Source organism: Mus caroli, chromosome X (assembly GCF_900094665.2).
Source record: "Mus caroli chromosome X, CAROLI_EIJ_v1.1, whole genome shotgun sequence".
NCBI classification, from domain to species: domain Eukaryota; kingdom Metazoa; phylum Chordata; class Mammalia; order Rodentia; family Muridae; genus Mus; species Mus caroli.
Genome location: NC_034589.1, coordinates 112,509,516 through 112,520,886, shown reverse-complemented (window position 1 = coordinate 112,520,886; position 11,371 = coordinate 112,509,516).

Sequence of the window (11,371 nt, the reverse complement as noted above, 5' to 3'; positions counted from 1 at the left end):
CTTGACTCTAGCTGCATATGTATCAAAAGATGGCCTAGTCGGCCATCACTGGAAAGAGAGGCCCATTGGACTTGCAAACTTTATATGCCCCAGTACAGGAAACTCCAAGGCCAAAAAGTGGGAGTGGGTGGGTAGGGAAGTGGAGGGGGGTAGAGGAGACTTTTGGGATAGCATTGGAAATGTAAATGAGGAAAATACCTAAAAACAAAAGATAGATGTATTTTACTGAGAAGGAACACTGAGTCTCACACTGGAATTCTTCTGTATAAATATTTTTTCTTCTTTTTAATGATTTTTTTAAACTAACTTGACATTAAACTAATTCTTGAGAGCAAGAGATGGGGAAATATTCAGACCAGCTTGTAACTACAAATGCTTGGCCAGCAAATAGACAGTGACTGCTCAGATGGACACATACAGCTATCAGACTCCAGGCAAGGGGCTGCTTTACACACACCACATACTTCACAATGGGAACAGGATTCTGTCCTGCCCTGCAGACCCAACCAGGGAAAATGGCCTTTGAAAATTGTTGTATCCTAGCAAGAAGGATCTAGGAATATGATTGTATAGTCTTGCCTTTCAAAGCTACATCGGTTTAGTGAATTATTTATAGGAAATTTCATCTCTCCTATCTTACTAGAGTCTCTTATTGTACAGTAGGGAAATGACACAATCCATGCTAAAAATTAGCCATCCTGAGAACAAGTATGTTGTTAATCATATCACTTCATAAGCTCTGCTATTATTGCTGTTTGTCTAACTTTTAAAACACTTCCAGTGATTTAGAGTACTAATCTTCCTCTCAAATTTGTCTTAGCCATGTGAAGTTCAGTTATATTCACATAAAGTAATCTGCTCTGCTGCTCTATAAATAACATTTATTTTCATAAATATATTTTTGTAGTAGTCAAACTGACATAAGCCTACATTTTGTTAAAACAACTCTAATATCAAATATTTTCCCTAAATGTAAAATATGTACATTTTTTCTTCTATTTTTCACTCATTTCATACTTGTTATGAAAATAGATACATAATGATTGACATCAAACGTGACTGTTTAGAATCAAATGCTAGAATGTTTATTATTCAACATACTCACAGATGGTAAGAACATTGGTTGTGATTTTGATTTTGTTTTGATTTTTTTCTTTCTTTCTTTTATTTCCTTGTGTTCCTTCAAAATTCAAATTGTAACTAAAACTTCTACTTCATAGATCATTATTTAAGGTAATAAACAAAATAACTTTGAGTAACCCTGTAGACTAACTCTCAAAAACTACTTATATGTAGGCAAGTGTCTACTTATTGTTACAGTCCTATACCCTCTTTAGATGAAGAGAAGATATTAAGAACATTGAGTTTATAAGAACCCTGCCTTTTGTCATTTTAATTTGTTACTACAACTCAGAATTATTGTTACTTCTAGTCAAATAGTATAGAATATAAGGGAACAATGCCAGTGTGAAATTTTATTTTCTGAGTCTGTTTCCTGACAGTTGACCTTATCAACCAAATAGTACATTGCATTCTGTACTATAAGAAAATAAAATGGAGAGGTCAAAAATGTAAAAGACTGTTCTGTGGGACATTGGGCTATGCACAGGCAGGCTGGTCTCCAGTTGAGCTGAGGTCTGAACCCTGAAGAGTGATAATTCACCTTCATGACACTGTAGGCATTCTCTAATGCTCCTAGAACTCTGGCCCCTGCCCAAGTTACTGCTCCCCACAGCCCCCACAAGAGAAGCATGGCTAGAAGTCATGTAGACAATGGCCCAAGCTTCTGACCTTCAGGCCTTCTAACCTCCCCAGTTACCTAGCAACAGTAAAGACCACAATAGGGCCTGTTAGGCCCCCACCTGACTCTCTTACTCATCTCTCTCTTACTTCTCACTCTCTTACTTCTTATCCTTCACTCTCACCCCTCTCTCCTCTCTCTCTGGCTTCTCCTCTCCTCTCTCCTTTCACTCTCTCCCTCTTACTCTCTTTTTCTCTAGCCTTCTCTCTCTCTCTCTCTCTCTCTCTGTCGCTCTCTCTCTCTCTCTCTCTCTCTCCCTATTCTCTTTTTCCCTGCCTTTCTATAATAAAGCTCTAAAACCATAGAATGTGTCTGCTCATCAAGGCTCACTGTGCTTGGAGGATGGGACAGGCTTTCTCCTAATGAGCCCTTTCTAATCTCCAGATGGAAGGCCTTCCTGTGCTCCAGTCAAGATCCACTGCACCCACTCTCCAGGTGTTGGGAACCTCTATTCCCTCATCCCTCTCTCCTATAACCCTGGTGGCTTTAGCAAAGTAGCTCTGGGGTTCCCAGGTAGGGCTGCCCCTTGGCTACCCCCTTAAGAGTGGATCATAGGCTTCAATGCCCAGCCAGAGATGAGTGGAAGGTAGATAGCAGCCCTCCCATGCCTGACAGACCAGAGAATAGGTAAACTCTGGTGAGGTGTGGGTTTTCCCCTTCCCTGTCTTCCCCAGGGCTCCCCTTTTAGTTCCCAACAAGTGGTAGCAGAGGGATGGTCATATTATCCATGTGAGACAGAACCAGCTGAAGAATGCTTAGCACAGAGACCTACATCAGATCTACAAGTTTCCCAAGAGACTGTGAGTAATATAGTTCAAAAACTAGGCTTTTTTACCTTTTCTTTCTCTCCCAAGTGTTCCTGGCAAGCTTCCTCCCGCTCCTGCCCAGCCCCCCTCTTGCTCTCTCAGGTTTCAACTACAAGCAGCTGGCTTTCCCCAACACTGTAGTCCCTCCACCCCTCCTGCTCTAGGCTTTGAATGACTCTGCCTGGTGATGGCAGTAATTGCTCTGAGCTGTTTTCCTATGCTGACTGGTGGAAGGATTTCTGAAGTTTTTTTGCAGGCCTGAGGGCTGGTGCCTCAGGTGGTCAGCCCCCTTAGCTAAAAGTCTCTCCTCAGGTTTCAGCTAGAAGAAAGTTGGTTTTCCAACTCTGTAGCCCCTCCCCCTTTGCTCTCAGCTTTGAGCTGTGTGTATGGCCCAGCTAGGCAGTGATTGAAGCTGCGTGGGCGGGGCAAAGTGCTGAACCTCTGTGGCCCAGGCCAGCCAGCACTTTGGCTAAAAAAGCCTTTCACTTAGCCCTTTACTCTCTGCTTTCCTAGAAAAAAATCAGGGGAGGAAAGGTTGCAGGGTACAAAGTACCCCTTCCCCCACCCCCCACTTCCAGATAAGCCCGCAAAAACTACATTGAAGCTGCACTCCCCTACAGGAATACTTTAATCGTGCTTTTTAACCAAAAAGCATTTCTTGCTTCTTTTTCTAAATGCTTTTTTCTCTCTATTATTCATGATATATATCCAAAAATTCTTTCAACTTGTTTAAGATTTCCTTTAAGTGAAAAAATCATCTAATTCTTAATTGATAACTGATTTTCTTTTACAGAGGAACTGTTAACTGCCTACCCCAGTTACACAATTAACGTATTTTCTTCCTTAGCCATCCACAATGGACTGTGATGTGCTCCTAAGCAAACCATTGCAGGCATAACTTTTGCTATCCACACTATGCAGATATCCTCTGCTGGTGTTCTGCTCCTTTGTTGTAATTACTCTACAGGTCTATCTCAACACGGGGCCTTCTGCCACCGATCCATCTGAGACAGTGCCATCTTCTGAGACCTACAGACAACAAATCTGCCTTCTTTCAAAAATCTCATTTGACTGAAGACTCCCGAGACAAGTGCTGAACCACAGAAGACATACTTGGGAACTTCCAGGTACAGACAGACTCTTATGCCAAAGCCAAATGGCTGATGAACTTTGGGGAAAGTTATATGATAGTGAGGAAAGCAAAATGTCAATCTAAATTAATTGCTATTCAAAGTGGATGTTATTACTCTCAAATTGTACTACCCATAGAACAACTGATTGATTGTACAATCTTGCCTTCTCAACTCAATCTCTTGCCTTCTCAACTCTTACCCTTAACTCTCCTTACTACTCTGGCTTTGCTCTATACTTCTCTAGACTATATATTTTCTTCTAATACTTCCATCCACTCTAAATGTTCACAACTAATGAATCAGGCACATCAGTGACCCCTCATTTTTTTTTTCTTATAAAAGCAGAGGGGGAATTGTGGGACATTGGGCTATGCACAGACAGGCTGGTCTCCAGGTGAGCTGAGGTCTGAACCCTGAAGAGTGATAATTCACCTTCATGACACTGTAGGCATTCTCTAATGCTCCTGGAACTCTGGCCCCTATCTAAGTTACTGCCCCCCACAGCCCCCACAAGAGAAGCATGGCTAGAAGTCATGTAGACAATGGCCCAAGCTTCTGACCTTCAGGCCTTTTAATCTCCCCAGTTACCTAGCAACAGTAAAGACCACAATAGGGCCTGTTAGGCCCCCACCTCACTCTCTTACTCATCTCTCTCTTACTTCTTACTCTTACTTCTTACCCCTCACTCTCACCCCTCTCTCCTCTCTCTCTGGCTTCTCCTCTCCTCTCTCCCTCTTACTCTCTTTCTCTCTAGCCCCCTCTCTCTCTCTCTCCTCTCTCTCTCTCTCTCTCTCTCTCTCTCTCTCTCTCTCTCTCTCTCTCTCTCTCTCTTTCTCTCCCTATTCTCTNCTCTCTCTCTCTCTCTCTTTCTCTCCCTATTCTCTTTTTCCCTGCCTTTCTATAATAAAGCTCTAAAACCATAGAATGTGTCTGCTCATCAAGGCTCACTGTGCTTGGAGGATGGGACAGGCTTTCTCCTAATGAGCCCTTTCTAATCTCCAGATGGAAGGCCTTCCTGTGCTCCAGTCAAGATCCACTGCACTCACTCTTGCAGGTGTTGGGAACCTCTCTTCACCCATCCTTCTCTCCTATAACCCTGGTGGCTTTAGCAAAGTAGCTCTAGAGTTCCCAGGTAGGGCTGCCCCTTTGCCTTCCCCCCTCCGAAGAGTGGGTCAGAGGAATGTCCACCTGGGGCTGAGTGGAAAGTGTATGGCAGCTCTCCCACTACTGACAGGCCAGAAAATAGATAAAACTCTGGTGAGGTATGGGTTTTTCTTCCTTCCTATTCTCCAACCCCCCTCCCCCTTTTAGTTCCCAACGCTGGTCAATTTTTCTAGATAGAGCACTGCCTTAAATGGTTGTCCTCATCATTCCAAGCATTGCACTGACATCAGATTAAAAGACTGGAAAGGATCTACCACATCCAGTGGTAATCAGACTATATTTTTTTGTTTTGTTTTTTTAAATATAATAAAATTAAATAAAATCTGTTTGGATGATTTTAAACATAATTTGTAGGAATTGGAGCATCTTAGATGATTCTCAGTTATTTGTTTTGCCAAAAATGTTTTGATATTTCCAGTTTTCACTATCAAATATGTGTATTATAATGACCGAACAGTACAGCTAATTGGTTTATGTTTTAAGAGTATAGGACATTCGTCATCTCTTAAGAACAAAAATGAGTAAAATATTTCTGCTCCTAATGTTTATACATGCATTAATTCATATTTTCAGTCCCCTCGGGAATTTTTATGTTGACTCTTCTATATCACAATGTTGCCTAGATTTTTTTCTATTCATGTTAAAATTGTGTTTAATTAATAGGAAGATGGTTTACCTGAATTCCTCAGTATCTGTGCTATCTTACTCTAGTTTAAGCATTAGCATTATTATCCCCATTGTAGATGCTTACATCCATTAGATCAGGCTTACCAGTTTGATTTGTTCTGTGATATGAATAGAAGTAATATTTTACTTTCTCAGGAACTCAGATAGTAATTAAAGCATAAGAGTGGATTTCATCTAACAGTTGTTACCATAGGAAAAGATGTGGATGTGAACTATGCAATGGATATTCAATCACCTACCTACCACCCTTCATGGTCCTCTAACCAAGCATCTATCATCCTTCCCATTTCTCAGTAATCATGTGATTCCAGGTTGCTATCTTTTAGTATCTACAAATATGAAGAAACATATGAGTCTTTAAATCTTTAGGTTCATCAAATTTGTTTAAACAACAGAATTTCATTATTGTTAATGGTTTAATGAGATTTCCATCTCATATATGTATATCTTTTCATGGCACCTAAACTGATCTTATATCTCAGCCTTTGTGAATCATGCTGAAATAAGCATGTGTATACAGCTATTTTTTCTTCACAATGATTTTTTTTTATTATTTTAATTGTTTTTCTTTAAGAAATCTACTCAGGTATTTTTTAACTCTAATATGTTTTATTGTAATTTATCTATATTCTAATATATTAACCCTTTGTCAGATAAATAGCTGGAAGATACTTTCTCTTATTCTGAAGGTTGACATTTTAATATTTTATTGTTAATTAAATATTTTATTTATTTACATCCCAAATATTGCCTCCCTACCCTGCCCCCTTTGCAGAGTGCTTTTCATAATCTCCATTCTTATTTGCCTCTGAGAGGGTACCCAAATCCCTGGGCATCCCTCCTACTGAGGTGCCAAGTCTATATAGAACATTAGGCTCATCCTCTCTAACTGAGGCTAAGCCAGGGACTCCTCTGTTACACATGTGATGAGGGCCTCAGACCAGCCCATGCATGCTGTTTGGTTGGTGGATTAGTCTCTGGGAATACCAAATGGTCCAGGTTATCTGACACTGTTAGTCTTCATATGGGGTTGACATTCCTTTTGGTTCCTTCAATTCTACTCCTAACTTTTCTGTAGGTGTTCCTAACCTCAGTCCAATGCTTGGTTGTAAGTATCTGCATCTGTATCAGACAGCTACAGAGTATATCCATGCTCGGGTCTTGTCTGAAAGCCCAACATAGTATCAGTAATAGTGTCAGCATTTGGTGCCTGCCTATGGAATGGATCCCAAGTTGAGCTGATCTCTGGTCAACCATTCTTTCACTCTCTGCTCTATTTATGTCCTTGTATTTCATTTAATCAGGAACAATTTTGGATCAAAAAATTGAAGTTTTTTGGTGTACATATCCCTTTAGTAGAGGCTCTGTCTAACTACTGAAGATGGTCTCTTCAGGTTCCATATCCCCACTGTTGAGCATTTTGGCTAAGTTCACTCACATTGAGTCTTAGGAGCCTCACACATCCCAGGTCGCTGGTTCTTTCTGGAGGTTCCCCTCATTCCCAATCCCACAGCCACATATTTGCATTCATTCATTCCTGCCACCCATTGAGTACTACTCCTCTGTTTTCCCACCAAAGCCTCTCTGCTCTTCCCTCTGCCTCTCATGATTATTTTATTCCCTGTTCAAATGGGGATTGTGGTATCCATACTTGTGACTTCCTTCTTGTCAAGCTTCCTCTGGTCTGTGAGTTGAATCCTAGGTATTCTGAAATTGTGTCTAATATCCATTTATCGGTGAGTATATACCATGAATGTTCTGTGGGTCTGGGTTACCGCAAACAGGATCATATGTTCTAGTTCCATTCATTTGCCTACAAAATGTATAATGTTTTCATTTTTAACAGCTGAATAATAACTATTCCATTGTGTAAATAAACCACATTTTCTATATCCATTCTTTTTTTGTGGGACATACGGTTTGTGTTCAGTTACTGAACACAGTAAAGCATGTGTCCCTGTTCTATGTTGGAGCATCATTTGGGTATATGCACAGGAATGGTACAGCTGGGTCTTCAGTAAGAACTATTTCCAATTTTCTGAGAAATTGCCAGATTGATTTCAAAAATGGTTTTACTAGCATGCAGTCCCACCAGCACCAGTTGTCATCTGAATTTTTGATCTTTGCCATGCTAATTGATGTAAGATTGAATCTCTGGGTTATATTGATTTGCATTTCTCTGATAGTTGAGGGTGTTGATAATTTCTTTAACTGCTTCTTAGCCATTTGGTATTCCTCTGTTGAGAATTCTGTTTACTTCTGTACCTCATTTTTAATAGTGTTATTTGATTCTTTGGAGTCTAACCTCTTGAGTTTTTGTTTTTTATATATTTTGGATATTAGCCCTCTATCAGATGTAGTGTTGGTAAAGATCGTTTCCCAATCTGGGGGTTGCAGTTTTGTTCTATTGACTCTATCGTTTGCCTTATAGAAGCCTTTCAATTTTATGAGGTTTCAATTATCAATTTTTGATCTTAGAGTATGAGCTACTGGTGTTAAGTTCAGAAAATTTCCCCCTGTGCAAATGTGTTCAAAGTTTTTTCCCACTTTCTCTTCTATCAGATTCAGACTACCTGGTTTTATGTGGAAGTTATGGGTCGACTTGGATTTGAGCTTTGTACTAGGAGATATGAATATATCAGTTTGTATTTTTCGACATGCTGACCACCAGTTTTCCTGCACCATTTGTTGAAATTGCTGTCTTTTATCCACTGGATGATTTTAGATCCTTTGTCAAAGATCAAGAGACCACAGGTGTGTGGGTTCATTTCTAGGTCTTCAATTCTATTCCACTGAACTACCTGCCTGTCTCTGTACCAATATCATGTGGTTTTTATCACTATTCCTCTGTAGTACAGCTTGAGGTCAGGGATGGTAATTTCCCTATATTTTCTTTCTTTATTGAGAATAGCTTTCACTATTTTGGGTTTTTTGTTATTTCAGATGAATTTGAGAATTCTGATGGGAATTGCATTGAATCTGTAGATTGCTTTTAGTAAGATGGCCACTTTTATTATGATAGTAAATGTGTATTTGCAACCTTTCCACCTTCTGAGGTCTTCTTCATTTTCTTTCTACAGAGTCTTGAAGTTATACAGATCTTTTATGTGCTGGGTTAGAGTACTCCAAGGTATTTTATATTATTTGTGACTATTGTGAAGGGTGTCATTTTCCTAATTTCTTTCTCAACTCTTTATCCTTTAAGTAGAAGAAAGATACTGATTTGTTTAGTTAGTTTTACATCCATCCACTTTGCTGAAGTTGTTTTTCAGCTGTAGGAGTTCTCTGGTAGAATGTTTGGTGTTGCTTATGTATGTCTGGAATTCTTCCTTACAAAATTGTATTCTGTTGATCTCCTTTTGTTTTCTAATTGCTCTAGTTAGAACATAGAGTGATATATTGAATAGATAGAGGGAGAGTGCAGAGCCTTGACTTGTTCTTTTATTTTAATGTGATTGCTTCAAGTTTCTCTCCACTTAGTTTAATATTGCCTATTGGTTTCCTGTATACTGCATTTATTATCTTTAAATATGGGCCTTGAATTCCTTATCTTTCCAAGACTTTTAACACAAAAAGGTGTTATATTTTGTCAACAGCTTTTTCAGTGCCTTATGAAATATTAAGTGAATTTACTTTTTGAGTTAGTTTATATATTACGTTGATGGGTTTCCTTATATTATACCATCCCTGCATCCTTGGGATGAAGCCTGTTTGATCACGATTAATGATGGTTTTGGTCTCTTCTGGGATTTGGTTTTACAAGAATTTTTTTGCATATTTTTCATCAATATTTATAAGGGAATTTGCCCTGATGTCCTCTTTATTTGTTGGGTCTTTGTTTGGTTTAGGTATCAGCTTAACTGTGTCTTCATAGAATGAATTAGGTAGTTATTCTTCTTTTTCTATTTTTGTGGAATAGTTCGAGGAGTATTGGTATTACATTTTCTTTGAAGGTCTGATAAAATTCTTCACTAAGACCAGCAGGCTCTGAGATTTTTTTCTGGTTGGAAGACTTTTAATGACTACATCTATTTCCTTAGGATATATGGGACTGCTTTGATGGTTTATCTGATCATGATTTAAATTTGTTACCTAGTATCTGTCTAGAAAATCACCCAATTTATCTATATTTTTTATTTTTTTTAGTATAGGCTTTTGTAGTAGGATATGATGATTTTTTTGAATTTTCTCAGGTTCTGTTGTTACGCCTCCCTTTTTGATAATTTGGATACTGTCTCTGTGCCCTCTAGTTAGTATGGCTAAGGGTTTATTTATCTTGTTGGTTCATATTTATAAACCTACACAAAGCTCAAATCCATTCCGATCCCTACTTCAAAATAAAACCAGTTAAATGAATTTTTTAAAGTGTGGGACTATGAAAGGTAGCCTGGTTCCTGGTTGGGCTAAGGCTAGAAGTACCAGAGACCCTGAAGGGATGGTATGAGCTTAGCTTGATCTCTGGTACCAGGATCCTGTCACTACCTGCAGCCCCAGCCCCCATAGATTTGTGGCCATCAGTCATGTAAAGGAAATGCCCCAAGCCCCATCCACATGTAGAGGATGTGACCTGTTGTCAAGTAGGTTCAAGAAAGAGATCTTCATTTTGACATGGTGCATAGAGGTCTGGAGGGATTAGCCAGTAAGCTTTCCTTCCCAAGATATTCTTCCCTGCAAAAGGTATTTAATCTCAGCCCCACCATGAGAAGTAGGTTATGGTTTTACACATCCACTTTCTGCCATGACAATAAATGCTTAAAACCATGGAATGCCTTGTTTAATATGGATCTGCCATGTGGAGCCATGGAGAAGGCCTTCGCCTAAAGAGTTGCCATCTAGTCTCCCTTAGGTCCCAGCTAGGACAACCTCCAAGTTCTATCCTGCCATCACCTTCAAGCAAAAGACTTTACCTGAAGGCCAGACAGAGCCCACCCCATTTTTCCCCTGGGACCTGGGCTTGATCCAGTCTGTAGGTTCCCCCACTCCATTCTCAGCTCTTCTAAGGCTTCCACCAGACCTGGATGTCTGAGAGCCTGAGAACCAGATGGCAATAGCCTCATCCCAGTCCAAGGACCCCTGAGCCAGTTCCAACTGTCCAGCTTCTCAGACTACACTCTCTCCACCCATGGAGCAGTGTGCTGGGGCTTCCCTATGGCCTGTCCAGTGATGGCACGGAATAAGCACAGTCAACTTCCTTACCCTGCCTCCCTGAGCAATGGCCAGACCCTGGGTTTGAACTGATGCAGGACTCACAACCTTACATTAAAAGACCCTGAAATTAATCCTTACACCAATCAGAAAGGTGTAACAGCACATTCCATCAAGAATATAGAGAAAGATGAACACTTCCCAAATGTTGGTTGTTTTGCAAACTTGTACATCTATTCTGAATATATCCTTTTAGTTCCTTGGTAAATTGGAAGTAATTCTACCTAAAGACACTGGTATACAGTTCCTGGGCATGTGCCCAAAATATGTTCCACAATAGCACAAGGACATTTGCTTCACTATGTTCATAGCAGACTTATTCATAATAACCAGAAACTGAAAGCAACATATATGTGCCTCAACCAAAGAATGGATACAGAAAATATGTTTCATTTATACAGTGGAAAACAATTCAGCTATTAAAAAAAAGAACATCGCCGGGCGTGGTGGCACACACCTTTAATCCCAGCATTCGGGAAGCAGAGGCAGGCAGATTTCTGAGTTTGAGGCCAGCCTGATCTACAAAGTGAGTTCCAGGACAGCTAGGGCTATATAGAGGAACCCTGTCTCAAAAA